Here is a 16,747-nt window from a genome sequence, read left to right as displayed (position 1 = left end):
TTACTTCCACGTCAAAGAATTGTTCACCAGGCTAAAACACTCCTGCTGATACAGTTTCCCTACATCAACTTGCTAGAATAGAGAAGGGAGGTTTCAGTCTTTCTAGTTTGAGGAAACATGTCTAAGGGCTGAGAAAATGAGCTGTGATTAGGAAGGCCCCCAGTTCTGGCCTCTTCAGCAAGCTCACTAGTTGACCTGAGATGAGCCTTTCCCTCTTGGTCTCAGCCCCTCCCTCGGTCTACAGTATGGCCTACCTGACAGGGCTGTAGTAAGGCTAACTATGAGAATATGAAGGAAGCCCTTTGTACACTGAAAATGTTACATGAGTGTTATAGATTATTTATTATCAACAGACTGGTAGTGGAGTCCATGTGGACGCCAGAAAGTGTTTGAGGTCACACAATTCAGTTCACATGGAGTGCTAGCTGGGCTTCGTGGGCCGCAACATGACTTGGAAATCTCCACTAAATTGATGTTCTCCCATAGTATTTCAAGACACAAGTGGCAGCAGCAGTGAGAAAAGGCTGGCTTGCAGTGAAGCTTTCCTACGGTTACTGTCTTCTCAAGGTCAAATTATATGTGACAGTGGGCTAAAATACACAATAAATGTGACACAGGTATGGTCACAGGGGCTTGATCTGACTTGTACTCATATGTACGATTGGGGGAACTCACCTTCAATGTGTTGCATTGTTCTGTTTGGTTCAGAAGTGCCACAAGGTGGAAGGAGGGGGTTCAGGCTTCCCTAGGATATGGGGAGCTAGAGAAAGGAGCAAACAGCCCTCTCCCCTTATTACATAGGATTGCCAGCCAATGGTTGACACCCAGCTGCAGATGGGGAGGGGCAATGGTATCACAAATGTGACATCACTTTTAGTCTTCCCCTGGAAGTGATGACACGCTGCTCTAGGAATTCACCACGGAGTTTCTGGTGACCCCTACAGAGTCATGAGTTCATTTACAGGTTCCCTCACCAAAGTTGTTTGATTTCAAGGGGGAAAGGAGAGTACACACCACAAAATTTTTCAGGCATATCCCAGTGGGCAGTTTTAAAATTGCCAATGCACCTTCCAGGTTTCAAAGGTGCCTTGGCCCTGGCTCTGTCCAAAGTTTCACATGCAGTTTTAATTGCATTGTGTATTAGATAAAGCACTCAGATCCACTCTCTTTTTAATTACTTTTCCTTTCAAAGTCTCCCTCAGTTTATCTAATTAAGCATCAAAGGGCTACACAATGTGATGGCATCTTTGCTTCGGATCGATGTCCCTTTTGGTTACAGCAGCTGAGTTTAGCCAGTCCTTTAAAAAAAGTTATGTGTGGTTTTTTTTTAAGCATCAGAAGGGAAATGAGAAAAGTGTTGGTGCATTCCCGAAGAATTAACATTTGATAGGATATTTCAAGTAGCATAAAGGGAAGGAGGATAGAACAGAATGTTAGACCATTATTAATTCTCCTTTTAAAACCAGGAGTCACCTTGGCACATTAAAGCCCCAGGTTTGGAGCTGAAAGCATCTTCTCGGGCTTTCTTCTTCTGTTCTGTCAATCAGACCTGTTTGTTGTAAACTCCCCGTTGATATGATCACAACTCGCCTATCAAATGGTTGGAATGGCTTCTGATAGCCAGATTGCCTTGTATGTTCTTAGGAGGGGCATTTGCACAGCAAAACTGTGTGACTTCTGCAGTGCATTCCAACATGCTTCACAAGAAAGTGAAATGCATGCCCTCTGTGTAGCTGAAATGGTTGCACAGCATTGGATTTTGATCCCACCAGCCAGGCAGGGTCATGTAGTTGTGGTTGGAGTGTTGGACTAGAACCAGGGAGAGCCAGGTTCAAATCCCAACTCTGACATGAAACTTATTAATATGGCTACCTTCCTGGAATAGGAAAGAACAGAATTGCATTTGAATTTGGGTCATAAAAGGCACAAAACTGCTACTGATTTCAGGAGGGATCTCATATAAATATTATGTTAGATATTTTATTTATTTATTTATTTAGAATTTATATCCCACCCTTCCCACGAATGGCTCAGGGCGGCTTCCAATAATGAATCCAACATAAAAATTAAACAATATTTAGGCATGTAAAGGGTTAAACATTTAAAACAGATAAAACCTTAAAATTAATAAATAATCCATATGTACATAAAAGAGATCTGGCAAGTACGTTAAGTTCTCAAGCTAGGTATAGGCTAGCCGGAAGAGGGTCGTCTTACAGGCCCTGCGGAACTGGACAAGATATCTAATTTATCTGCAGCCTGACATGATCTATTTTTAAATGAAAACAGAATGTTAATTTATATTTCAGTATGTATACATTCTATTGCCACTTTTTGAGGGGAGAAATCAGTTGTGTATTGGCCATACAAGCAGTATATATATTTTCAAAGCTCATTTGGTGACTATTGCAGTTCTGCCTTTTAAAATCATGCTCTTTGCAGGGAAGGGGGATGAACTACAGTTCTGAACCCCATTTCTCTTCTTTTCTGTCTTGCAAGGAAAGCAGGGTTTGGCTTGTGTTAGCTTTGTGAACACATTTAGTTCCCTGCAAGGTCTTCTGGGCCTGGGAAGCTCAGTTCAAATCACCAGCACCACTCCAGCTCTAAGGGTAGAATCCCTGCCCATGCAAAAGCCTCCCTGAGTTACTTCTCCCTTCCTCCCCCCCCCCCCCCCGGTTTCTCACAGGAGACTTGCTTGTAACTCCTGAATTGCAGCAAAAGGGTCATGCGCATCCTTGGGTAATAAATGACATTCAGTGCTCTGTAGCACGTCTGATGTGACTTCTTTAAAGGAGCCAAATAAATTACATGCTTGAAATATCTCAGCCAAAAGTTGCTTTATGTTTACAAATTAGATAGGATTAAAAACAAGATCAGCAAACTCAGGAAAGAAGCTGACACAATCCATACATGTCACCCCCATCTCCTTCCTCCCAACAATGAATAACCCCTTAGTTCTTATTCCAGCATGAAATATAGTTGTTGCATTTCATTTGTTGATGCTTCTCCCTTCTGTCTTCCTTCCCTTCTTTGGGATTCCTCTTTCCCACCTACATTTAAAGTATGTAGGGGCAGCTATCTTTTGTTAAAAATTGCACATTTTACTCTGCAACATGTCATGTTCATAGGGGAAGGCTGGAACATTAAAGTGGCCCAGGAGCAAGATGTGCTGACGATCCCAGCAGTGCTCTCAGCACTGCTGGCTGGGTCATAGTCAAGCGGATTCTGGGTCACCACAGAAACACTCCTGAACTGTCTCCTAAGCGCCTGTGGCTCTCCTAGGTGGAGGCTCACCTGGAAATTTCTTGGCATGTTAAAGGGCAAATGTCTTCCTGCATGTACATGGAAAAAAGAACTCATTTTTTTGCTGAATAAGAGCCTCCACAGCTATAAGGGTAAAAATACAGCTGATGTGTAACACTAGAGGGCGCTCTTGCAATCTGAGAACGATCCTTTTGTCGCTCAAGGTGTGTTAGTGAGCAGCATCTTTGCTCAACAGGGTTGAGAGGAGGATGTTGAAGACCTTACCTGTTAATCAAAGATTTAGGCAGGTGATTTGCGCTCTGAATACATTTTTAAAAGTCTAGACAAAGGAAAACTCCTGTGTATTTGTAGCTACTAAGAAATAATAACTATTAAGGTTGATTGCTGGCAAGGACATCTCACAATTAAAGGAATCTTAGTCCATTTTATAACTTGAAGCCTATTTGCCCATCAGTTCAATTCGCATTAGACTTTTTTAAAAAAACACCTTGGAAGTGTTATGCAATGGCATACTTTTCTGTTTCTAGGTGATATAAGCACATGATAAAGCAAGCGCTGTTTAAGAAGAGATATTCCCTGGTCTGTTAGAAAGAGGAAGGAAAGTCTTTTTCAAGAGGCAGTTCAGCACCCACAGAGTTCACAGGCATTTGTGCTCAAAGCAATTACCAATTAGATAACAAATGTGTTACACAGTTAGTCAGGGAGGCCCTTTTTAGTCAATAAAAGGTATTGAATTGATTAGCTGATTAATAATCTAAACACTGCCACTCTGTTTATGATTTAAAGGTGATAGTGTCTTTATGAACGGCGCAGCAAAAGCCAAGGGACTTGCTTCAAGGCATCTAAATGGCATTACTAGCCTCACGTTGCAGGTGATTCTCTTGCAACTTCTGACTTTGCTGTCTTTATTTAGGATACTTCTATGCTGCCTCTTCACATTCCAGCTTGTAGCAGTTGGTAATTACAATAACTTGGCAAAGCAAAAAACAAACCATTGGGCAGAAACACGACAAAAGCTATCCACAAAAGAGAAGCAGAACATTAAAAAGCTGATAAGATTTTTTTTAAAAAAAACACTCATTAAGCCCAAGTATAAAGGTGCATTTTAGCCTGGCACCTGAAAGATAGCAAAGAAGGCATCAGATGAGCCTCAAAGTTAAAGACATTCCAAAGGCCAGGTGCTGCCACAGAAAATGCCCTGCCTCTAGTCTCCACCTGCCCCCTGAAGGCAGGGACACAGAGAACAGGGCTTGAGAGGCAGATCTTAACAGGTGGGTTGGACAAGTGAAAAGTGAGTTCAGTTATTGGATTTTTTTTTTTACCCCAGGGCAACTGAGACTGGAATAACAACACCAATTGCCAGCCAGCAGTGAAACCAAAAAGTTTGGTCAGCTGCATAAATGTCTTCAGCACTTCTAAACCAGCCATCTTGTGCTACCCTAAAGACTAACCAAACTTACTGTTTATCTTTAAGATAAAATAAAAACAAAAGCCCAGGGCACCTTCTAGAATAACAATTTCATTATGAGTTTCTGTGAATTTTTATTGCAATAAATGCTGTTAGTCTTTAAGTTGACTTTGGACTTATATTTAGCTAAAACACACCAATATAGCTTCCCCCCTTTGCAGTCTTTAAGTGCCCCATAAGATCTGTGGTTTGATTTGTATATTATGGTTGCTGGCTGGGAACTGAAATTAACTGAACTTTCAGGTGCCACAGGACTTTTGTTCAGATATGCTATAACCAGTGAACCCCCTGGAGTGAATTAATTAATTCCTTCCTTCCTTTCTATCTAGGACTGGGGTGGAAATTTTGGCATCTCTGCCTCCAAAGTGCCTGTTTCTTCGTTCATTGCCACATGATTGACTGTGGCCAGATTCTCCCTTGTAGACAAGAAGAAAATGAACCAGCTTCTCAGCTAGAACCCTTTCACCTACCCATGACGGAATGTCTTCTTCCATGGGACAAAGATACCCTCCATACAGGAATTTAGTTATGTCAGGGAGAAGGTGAAGCTAGACCCTTTTCCTGACACACTAGTTTTCCATGTGCTGGGGGGGGGCGGGGAAATTAAAGATAAAGAAACATTCAGTAATAGCAGAATCCAAGCTCACTTTGAAATAGTATAGTTCACAGTACCATTGTATCTCCTGTCTGCGAGAATTAAGTTAAAGCTCAACTCTACAGACCTTTTCCTCACTCTCCATTTGCTTATAAAGCTGAACTGTAACTATCATACAAAAGCATTTGTCCCCCCCTCCCCTACACCTTTTACATTACAATTAAACATAAGCTGTACTTCACTTTGCCTCAAAACTATCACTCTGGGCCTTGTGAAAGACCAATCTTTTTTCCCCCTTTAGCGTAGAACAGCACTCATTTTAAGCCTTTAAAACATGGAACTGGCTTTCTTTCTAAAATGCAGACATGAACTAAGCCAAATGTTAAAAGCTTGAGGCAAGGATAAACTTTGATTTCCTGGTTTCTTATGGAACCTCCGATGTTCTGCAACACGCTCTTTCAGTTTGTTCTACCTTTCTCCAACAGCAGCAAATATTGTGTATGTGTGTGTGTGTGGGAGCGATACAATGGGGGGAGGTATATTTCTTGCTTGCACTTGGACCCACATGCCCCTTAACCCCTGAGCTGCAGACCAAGAAGTGATTTCTGCACATCTGCACCATGTAATCATGTCTGAGCCGAGATCTGAACTAGGACAAGCAACATATCCATTCTCTGTGCTCTAAGAAAGGAGTCCGGATTATTCAACCAACAGGATTTTCATGCAAATTGATAAAATGAAGAGACTGGTTCCACACAGAAGTGCTGGCTGCGCTAATAATTTCAGAATGAAAACAAGTCCCTCTGTCTTCTGGCCTTGTTAAAATCTGTTTAACAACACTTAAGAATATTTCTGAGAGCTTCTCAATAGCTGTGTGTTTGTCCCCCCTCTCCAGTTCAGCCTAGCAGTATTATAAAAGCAGCTGTGGCAGGTGTTAATTAAGGATCAAAATAAAATTGGCTATTGATAGGTAACTGATAAGTAAAAGGGTGAGATCGAACTGGTTGGGCCAAAAGAGGAGCAAATAAGCCTGCCTGAAGGGCAGTGTAAAAGGCACTTCAAGTGATGTGAAATATGTCTGTTGTGTTGCGAAAAGCTGGCCTTGCTTCATTGTTTGGAAAGTCCCAAAGGACCCCAGAAAATGAGACTGTGGTTAGCTAGCTAGCAAACTGATGTTACAAAAGGCAGCTTGTTGAAACAGAAATATATGCATTTGCACCCCGGGAGCAGATTCCTGGAGAATCCCAAAGAAGTTGTTTACTAAACCGGAAAGCTGCAGTTTAGCTTGTCTTATGACTGCAAATAATGATGCCATGTAATGCCATGTGTGGAAAGTACTGAAAAGGCTCAATTGTATCCCGCCTGTGTCGTGACGTGTTTCCAGTTTGCTTGATTTTGCTGAAGTATAACTTTAAGCAATATAAAACTTTGTGTTCTTTCTGTAATTGGGTTTAGACGCACAGCTTTTGCCATGAGCCACATGGACCTGATCCATGCGCATGTTATTTCAATAAAGAAAAAGCTGTTTTCCTGATCCTGCCTCAGGCCTCATCTGTCACTGAACCAACCATCAATTGCCTCCTGCAGGGTTTTTCCTGCTACACAGCCACCCAACATTAGCTTGTATTTCAAACATCCTATGAGTTAGCCGTGTGCAAAGGCTATTTTGGCACAGCTGTGCCGATGTGTGTGAAAAACTAGCTGTCAGTTTTTGATGGGGAGTCGCATAAGAACTTGTACATGTGCTCACGTATCCATTTCCCCAGCCCCTCCAAAGCAATCCCTCTTCATCACTAAGCAGAACACAAGGATTTTGCAAGAAGGAAAATGTAAAGTAGCTTGTAGTGTTGTCCTGCTTTTTTTTTTGTCCAAAAACTTTTTTATTGAATTTAATAAACATACAAATAAAGCAATCAATGACTGTATCTGCAATCATTCTTTGTGTATAAGTATAGCATACCAACAGAAAACAAAATATAAATATATATACAAAATACAAACAAAACAAAACATACATACATTCACACACACATACATAATTGGCAGCTGAATTAAAAAATAAGTACTCTGTCCACATATTAATTACATCAAATTAATAATGTCATAATATCTACCAGGTATACATGTACGTATCTGATCTACAGGACCAAAAGAAAATTTAAGAAATGGAAGCCACTTGTACATCAGAGATTCGTTACTTTCTGAATTGTTTATATTGCATAAACTATCTGCTATCTTGTCCATAGCATAGACCTCCCAGATTTTAGCATACCAGGTTTTAACTGGAGGAATATTGGGAGATTTCAAAAATTGGGCTAACACCATTTTAGCAGCAGCTAGTAAAAGGGATATCAGGGATTTATTGAGAGAAGTAATAGAAAAATCTTTCCAACAGTCAAGCAAAATGAGTTCCAATCTTAAGGGTAAACTATAGCCCGTGATATCCTTGATTTTCGCCACAATTACTGCCCAAAACGACTGCACCCTCGGGCAAGACCACCAGCAGTGTATAAATGTGCCCACCTCTCCACAATTTTTCCAACATTTGGAGGATTGATTTATCACCATATGGCTTAATCTCTGAGGTGTTAAATACCACCGAAACAAAAATTTTTGAGTTTGTAATTGTATATTCAATGATTTTGAAACAAACGAAGGAGATGACCAGATTTGTTGCCAAACATCCTCCTGAAAATTAATTGAACTGTTCCTTTGCCAAATTTCTTGATAGGATAACAAATCGTGTTGTCCTGCTTTAACCAGTTCTGTTCAGTGGCATAGCAACAATAATTCAACAATAATTCACTTGATGTGCATGGAAGAAGAAAGCCTGGCTAGAATGCTGGTCCACGTGAGAACAGTCTCTGCTGGGTCCATCTTCCTGAACATTCTGTCTCCAGCACAGGCCAGGCAGGATGCCAGCAGTAGGCATGCCCTGCAAGCCTAACCCTCAGCACATGCTAAGCAGCAAAAACATAGGTAGGGTGAGGGGTGCTATGAGTTCAGTCTGCTAGGGTCTCAAGTTTAGTGATCTAAAAAATAAGGCTTGGAAGTGAACAGGAGCCTTATTTTCTGAACAAGAACCCCACCCCCCCCTTTAAAGAAGCTCACACCAGCCTCTATGGAATGAGTAAGACAGTCAGCTTCCACACCAAGAAGCTGGGTCTGGTGCACAGGCTGTCATAGGGGGGTGACTTCAGCAAGGTATAATGACTCAGTCTACCATTTTCTCCAGGGGAAGTGAGATCTGCCCATCTGGAAAGCAGTTGTAATTCTGAGTGATCCCCAGGAGGAAATGGCTGGTTTGGAGGGTGGAGTCCAGAGCTTTTTTTGGTAGCAGGAACTCCTTTGCATATTAGGCCAAACCTCTCTTATGTAGCCAATCCTCCAAGAGCTTACAGGGCTCTTATTACAGGGCTTACTGTAAGCTCTTGGAGGATTGGCTACATTGGGATGTGTGGCCTAATATGCAAAGGAGTTCCTGCTACAAAAAAAGCCCTGATGGAGTCTATGGCATTGTACCTATCTGAGGTCCTAAAGGTAAAGGTAGTCCCCTGTGCAAGCACCAGTCATTTTCAACTCTGAGGTGACGTTGCTTTCACTATGTTTTCATGGCAGATTTTTTACGGGGTGGTTTGCCATTGCCTTCCCCAGTCATCTACACTTTCCCCCCAGCAAGCTGGGTACTCATTTTACCGACCTCGGAAGGATGGAAGGCTGAGTCAACCTGGAGTCAGCTACCTGAACCAGCTTCTGCTGGGATTGAATTCAGGTTGTGAGCAGAGGGCTCTGACTGCAGTACTGCAACTTTACCACTCTGCGCCACAGGACTCTTATCTGAGGTCCTACTCCTCCTCAAACTCCACTCTCTCCAGGTTCCACCCCTCAAATCTCCAGGAATTTGCCAAGCTGGAGTTGGCAACCCTCTCTCCTTCCCAGCTAAGCTTGGTGGCTAGTAAGAGGCACTGAAAGGAAAGCGAAAGCAGCTTTCCCAGTGGCCCAGTCTTAAACACAGGACTCCATGACTCCATTCTCTCTCTTTCCTCTGCCCCCTCCCTCCATCTGTACCTAGAATAAAATGTCATTGTTCTGCTGCCAAGGGGTGCCATCTTTTTGTCTATGTCTCTCTGGCTGTTTGGTTCCTCAGAGGAGGAGGGTGAGGAGCCTTCAGCCAATTGGGGGAAGGCTTTCTGTGGCAGTTTCCCTCCTCTTCCTTTCCTTAGCCAATCGAGGGAAGGCTTTCTTTATCTTCTCTGTGAAACGGTACAAATTTAAGGAAGGCTTTCTGTGGCTGTTTCCCTCCTCCTCCCTCCCTCAGCCAATTGAGAAGCAGTGCCTCAATTCTCGGCCAATGGAATGCAACAGACCTTGTGAGGCAGTTGATGGGCCAATGGTTTATGCAGTGCACCTTGCAACCAATAGGAGGGCTCCATTTTGCCAATACTACTATGCTTTTATTATATAAAGGATATACATTCTGCAAACTTGTCAATTCTAAATTGTAGCCCTGGTTGGTCCTACTGTGCAGATCTGTCTGTAAGAATGAGAGTCAGAGCCTGGCTATTTGATACAGGCATGTGTGTTTATTGTGAATGGGTCTATTGCCATGGTTTGGTCTAATATTGCATCTGATGGGAGCCAGGATCTTTGGCAAAGGAAATGTTAAAGTTCATCAATAGTTGTAGATACGCCCTGACCTGGATAGCTCAGGCAAGCCTGATTTCATCAGATCTCGGAAGCTAAACAGAATCAACTCTGGCAGGTACTTGGATGGGAGAACACCTTGGAATACCAGGAGTCAGGAGGACAGGGGCAGGCTTTATTCAGCCACCTTCCTGAATATCCTCCAGGCCCCCAGTAAGGGTCAGTCACCAGAAGTTGCCATGACTTCTAGGTGCATGCACACACACACAAAATACCAAAACCCCAATAGTTGTAAATGTTTCCTGAATGGGAATTCATTGTTAGCTTTCTCTCTTGAATGTAATATAGGACTGGGAGAAGGTAACTTCCTTCACAGAGTGGAGTGCACAGGTGTGTGTGTGTGTGTAGTGAAAAAACACCAGTTTGCTCTGTTTGGGAGGTGGGAGGGGGGGGAGAGAGAGAGAGGGATGGAGGGAGGGAGGGAGAAGCAAGTGGTCAGAACTGTTAATAGGTTACAAGGGAATCGCATTTGATTCCCCACTCCTCCTCCACATGAAGCCAGCTGGATGACCTTGGGTCAATCACAGCTCTCTTAGAACTCTCTGCCCCACCTTCCTCTCAGGAGGTCTGTTGTGAGGAAGGAAGGGGATTGTAAGCCCCTCCAAGATGCCTTTGGGTTACGGGTGCTAGGCCCCCAATTTGGCCAAGGGATCTTCTTGCCTGTGTCATGGCTGGGGCCGGGTCAGGCAAAGTCCAGGGGCAGTCCGAGGTCTGTAGCCAGTAAGCAGGAGGGTCCGAGGCACCAAATCCGAATCACTGTACAAGTATCGCAGGTCCGAGGTCCAGAAGCCGAGGTCAGGGAGTCCAGAAGTCACAAGCCAAAGTCAAGGAGTCCAGAAACCAAAGTCAAGCCGGAGTAGATGCTAGAACATCACAGAGATGACTAGTTGCTTCCACAAAGCCTCCTTCCAAAGCCTACAGCTATATAGCCCTCTGCTGGCTGTTGCCCATTTGGGCTAATTGCTGGCTCAGAGAGGCAGCCAGGATCCTGTTACAACGCAAGCATCCTTGCTCTTAGAAGGGCCAGAATCCTCTCAAAACTCAGGGCTCAGGGAGCGTCTTGCTTGTGAGCGTGCCGCCCTCCTCCGATCCCTGAGGTCCTGACAGAGGTGGTCACGCACACGCGCCACCCGAGAGGGCGAGGCAGGGGGGCTGGGATCTTCTCCAGCAGGAGGCAGGGGCACTGGTGCAGGTGGCAGGGGCACAGTTTCTTCTGCAGGCTCCACTTCCTCTGCAGGGTCCCCAGCACCCATGACAGCCTGCCAGGTTCCAACCCACTACCCAAAGCTGGCCAGTGGAGAACCCCCCCCCCCCCAACAGTGACATCATTGTGCAACATCCCTGATGCAACATGGAAGCAATATAACGTGGAAGTGCTGGGGATGTTGTGTGATGATGCTCTGGTTTTTGGGCAAACTCTATGGTTTTGTAGCAAAACAACCATAGAGTTTTTGCCAAAAACCTAGAGTGATCTGTGATGTTGGCAATGTGTTGATGTCACTTCTGGGTGATATCAGTGTGCTGCGTGCAAAGCACACACATGGTTAAAAAATTCAGGAGAGGCAACCAAATCCCCCTACCGAGAGCCAGGTAGGACCTGGCAACCCTACTCTGGGTAGTGAAGGGCGGGGTATAAAACCAACTCATCTTTTTCTTCTAAAAATGAGCTTACTGGAAATTAAGGTTCTATAATTTTACCTTCAATTATTTTATTGTCTGGTCCACAAACATAGGGATTGGAGACAGGAGAGAATAGATCTGGACAACCATCCCCATAAAACTGAAAATGTATAGATAACTGCAAAGAATGTATAAATAGTTTTTAAGACACCCAGCAACTCACTGGCTTAATTTATTTTCAGAATTGTTGTTTCTGTCATGTATTCTGAACTTTATGGTATTTTTAAAAGGATATCATCTTTGTCTTGGGATCTGTTTCTCATAGACAGGGAAGGTGAAAGTCCAAGACTGCATTTTCATTCTGTATTCGAGTGACAATCTGAGTGATGCTAGGCTCTTAAATAAGAATGATGAGGCAGAAGCATTTCTGTTAGTGGAGTTGCTGAAATAGACCCCCCATTCAACAGACAATGGGCTTGATCATATTCTGTCTCACATGCACACCGAGGAGCACCATAGAAATGATGCTAGCAAAGCCCCATGACATTACACTGGTTGTCAAAATGGTATAATGCAGAAGAGAATAAAACACATGCTGGAGCCAATTTGATAGCCAATTTGGGGGAAAAAGGCCTTGGAAACGTGTGAAACTGCAGGTGGTTACACCATAGGATATGCCCCCCCGGAAGTCAAGGTGATTCAAATGGAAAATTGAGCCATTTTCACTGCCACTGAATCTTTGTTGCTTTACTAAGCATTTCTAGGCCTACATGTTCTTCTTTATATGTTTTTCTCTCCAGGTTTTCTGATGCTAAGAAGGAAAACGGTATTTGGAGGCTGCTTAGGAAGACACTCCACATGGATCTATGTACCATTAAATGGTTCACTGGGATCCTCAGTGGTCCTTCTTGCCATCTCTGCTGACTAATCAACACCGCTTGCTTTCTGCAAGAATAGATTTATCCCCCAACTGTCCCTGGACATCCCTCCTCTTCCAAGGGGGAGCTTTTCTAACAGCATGGACCTGTGGCTCAGTGGAACACCTGGTCTGCAAGCAGGAGGTCCCAGATTCAATTCATGGCACCTCCAGTTAAGAGGATCAGGTAGTAGGCGATGGTCTGCCTTGAGTCTCAGCAAGAAAGCCGGGCTACAAATAAAGGGAATAAAAAGAAAATATACCAACTCTAGGAATGTATTATCTCTACTGCGCATGTGGCTTGGTGAACTCTCTTTTTGGTACCGGATTCCTTGTCTGATGAAGTGTGTTGGAGAGCACACGAAAGCTTACATTCTGAATAAAACTAAGTTGGTCTTAAAGGTGCCACTTGACTCCTATTTTGTTCTCTTTTGGTCAGAGAGAACTCCTGCCAGTTGCTTCAATAACAATATGGCCTTTGCAGGAAAAAGAAGGCTTTTCAGGGAGCAAGGCTGGGTCACTGGATCCATGGGCACTATCAAGCTCTTAACCTGCTCTGCAAATACCAACTCTATCCCACCCATTACAACTAAACGCAGTCCCTCTAAAATACCAGCCTTCCAAACCATCATCACCTTTGGTTTTTCTGGATTCAGCTTTCACTTGTTTTGCCTCAGCCACCTTATCTCATTTCAGAAAGCGAGTGATATGACGAGCATCTTCCATACGCATGCTTTGATTCTTTATAGCTAGAGGTAGGCAAAGCTATTTTTAAAAGAAAGCCGACAATAAAAACCTGGCAATAAAAACTTGCAGTTCATCCCAGGCCAATAAAAATGCCTTCAAGAGAAGACAGACAGAGATGGAGGAGGCTTTGTCACAATCTGGGCTCTGAAAACTAATGCTTCAGAAGACAGCAGATGTGCTGAAAAATAATTTGTGCCACAACTTCAGACTGTTGTTTGCTTGTCTTGACTCTTACCTTGCCTACTGAAGGCACGAAGGCCTGGGGCTTTCTGGGACCTCTGGAGAAAGAAGTCCCAGCACCATCAGAAACATCTTTGTATGTGTTCTCTACAGGTGGATGAGGCATGTCAAAGGCCTTACGATGCTGATCTTAGCAACTATAGAGACTTCTGTGAAACATAACTTTACATCCTCAGAGGACATTCTCTGGCCCATTAGGGAAACTCACATGTATACTCAATGGTTTTTCCAGTGAGCTACACAGCACCCCTCCTAGACATTTGTGAAGATTGCACGGGAGGGAAGGCTGAACCCACTGCTCCATAAGCACCATAGCCACAGTCAGAATCGGGTACCACAGATGTGGGAATTTAGACGAGCCCACAGGTCTGACTATGACACAGGATGGGGATCCCAGCCATGTACAGCATAATATGTAAAGATGCATGGCACCATGGGAGTGCTCAAAAGACAGTGATGAAATGAAATCAGTACAAGCTCATTGGGTGACTTATAGCTACCATCATTCCTATGTTATGATGATTAACTGCAGTAAATGGGTGATGAAATCTTGGATCCTGCAAAGATGTAGCATTAACAATGGCCTCTTTAGCCACCATGACCTCAAGAATGTGCACTGTTCTAGACTGTGACCAATTCCCCACTAGCCTTATGCCGCTCTCAAGCTCCTCTTCTCTGCAGGGCTTCCATTGGATTTCACACTATCTGCCCTGGGGCTGCAACTTGCTTGGCTTTTTTTGCATGGAAAACAGAAACCAGTTTTTAGAAGATCTTGTTTGCTGCATGGAAGAGGCAGAGTGAGTTGCAGCCCCGGGGCAGATAGTGTGAAATCCGATTGAAGCTCTGTGGAGAAGAGGAGAGTGAGAGTGGTGTAAGGCTAGTGGGGAATCAGTCCGAGGCTCACAGTGCACAGAGCTGGGGAGATGGCAGATGATCAAGTGCACAGAGCTGTACATAAAAACTTAGGTTCAAGAATTAAATCAGAGGTCTTTGCCATGAAAGCTGCATTTTCCTACTATACATTATGACATTAATTTCTGTTTACTCCATTTATACCCTCCTTTGGAGCCTGAACTGGTGTACATTGTTCTTCTCTCCTTCTTGTAATCCTTACAGTTGCTACCTTATGAAGTAAGTTAGGCTGAGAGCATGTGATTGGCCCAAGGTTGCCCAGCAAGCTTCATGACAGCGTGGGGATTCAAACCTGAGTCTCCCAGATCACGCTCCAACACACTGGCCTTTACTTAAGAAAGTATGTACAACTGATATTTCTGTTCTCACTGTTTTAAATTGTTCCTAATTCTGTTGGCAATGGTAAGAACAAAAGAAAGATGTTGACATTTCATTCCAGCCATCAGAAATCTTAAGTACTTCACTGAAATTTCAGCAGGTATTGGTCTACATTTCAAGCTAACCTTTGCAATTGGAAGGGCTAGAAGAGTTTTAGGATTCTGAGCCCCAAAGGGCAGTGCTTGCTGGTTCTGCACTCATGGGAAATTTTGGCACACAGAGAAGCTGGATGATGAATTGGAATCTTTTGCAAATCCGCTCTACATCTGGCTAAGAGCCAGCTATCGCTCCAAGTATATAAAAAAGTAGTCTTCACAAAACCTAATAAAAGTAATAGTCACGTTTTTCATCCAGACACAAAAGGTGACAGATATGGAATTGGACTGGGTACAGCTTTCTATGAATCTGTTTAGCATTTGAGCAGATACAAATTATGGAAGTGGCCAAGTAGGGTTTACATGGCTTGACAGGCTGTAATGAGAAATGGATTCAAATGCATGCAAGATGACAGGCAATTTTGCATACTATTCACCATCAGCACCCACAACTGATATTCAGACGTACACTGCCTTTGAAAATGGAGGTTCTATTTTAGCACTGTGACTGATAACCATCAGTGGATCCTGGACTCCTTGAATTTGTCTAATCTCCTTTTAAAGCAATTTAAGTTACTGGTCATCATTACTTCCAAAGGTTCTCAGTTTTTTAATACTCCAGAAATGCTGAAAAGGCTTCACTTTTGGATAAGATTTACTTTAAAGCAAATAAATAAACTAGTTGCATGGATTTTTGGATCTCAGAAACTGATGATATCTCAGATCTCGGATTTGTCTATCCGAACTAACACTGTGAATGGAGTGGGGGAGGGCTTCCATACAAGCAGATATGTCTAGGACCAGTGAATCAAGCTCTGTAACCTATGCTAGAGATAAACTGTCCATAGCTTGGTTCCATGCATATCTACTTCAAAAATAAGACCAGGTGAGTTTGAGACTTACTGCTAAGTACCACACTCAAAGCTCTAAGGGCAGGAATAATGTGTTCTATCTATTCACAGGAAGCACTACTTTCTTAAAAGTAATGGATCTCATTCTCAGAAACCAAGATGAAAACAATCCAGACAACAGAGCTCTGCTGAAACAGGGACAGAACTTTGAGGTTGAAAGAAAGAGTTGGGCAGGTCCAATTTCTGCTATGTACAGGCCTCTGCAAGCTTCCGGTGTGACTTTGGATAAGTTTCTTCAAGGTGGCTTTAATCAATGTCAGTATGGAAGGATTATAAAGGAATGCAAGGGAGCCAGATAGATGTGTGGGCTGCATATCTTAAGTGGATCATCTCGATGGATTTCAGAGGGTGGCTTACTTCAGGGCAGTAACAGAGATGGGGAGCTGGCAACCTGCAAAGTGGATGTAGCCCATGAAAGAATTTTCCTGACCCCTGGCAGCCCTACTAGAAATGGTCTCCAGTGGTAAGAAACAGACACTGCTTACTTTAATAATGCAATCCTTAGGGCACTTTCCTGGAAGTAAGACCCAGTGTTTTGCTTCCATAGGAGACTTGTTTAAGATTGCTCCCTAAATGTTACATTTCCTTTCAGGATTTAAGTGTGTGCCGATGTTTGCATTTATATGCATCATGCTACTCCCTGAGCATGTGTACCCTGCAACTAGGAAGTCCTAATTGCTAGATGGTGCTAGCAATACATTTAATTAGTGCCGGAAAATTAATTATAGCCTGGCACCAGTGAGGTCCATTGATTTTTTAAAATAAATGTATGGCTCAGGAAAGCATAAGAAGTGGCAAAAATAATTAAATTAATGTCCTATATGAAACAAAGACAGCCTGACCAATATGTTATGTGCTGAATTTTATTAACCGCCTTTGTCCAGAGTTATGAATTTC

General features: G+C 43.2%; 1 protein-coding gene across 4 annotated transcripts in view; it reads right to left on the bottom strand.

The window, feature by feature from the left end:
• IL1RAPL2 (interleukin 1 receptor accessory protein like 2) overlaps nucleotides 1-16,747 on the bottom strand; it is a 684,727-nt gene that overhangs the window by 37,003 nt on the left and 630,977 nt on the right. The gene's annotated exons all lie outside the window — the stretch shown is intronic.

This window comes from Heteronotia binoei, chromosome 11 (assembly GCF_032191835.1).
Source record: "Heteronotia binoei isolate CCM8104 ecotype False Entrance Well chromosome 11, APGP_CSIRO_Hbin_v1, whole genome shotgun sequence".
In the NCBI taxonomy this organism is placed as follows: domain Eukaryota; kingdom Metazoa; phylum Chordata; class Lepidosauria; order Squamata; family Gekkonidae; genus Heteronotia; species Heteronotia binoei.
The sequence above is the reverse complement of the archived record's forward strand: the minus strand, read 5'-3'. Positions and strand labels throughout refer to the sequence as shown.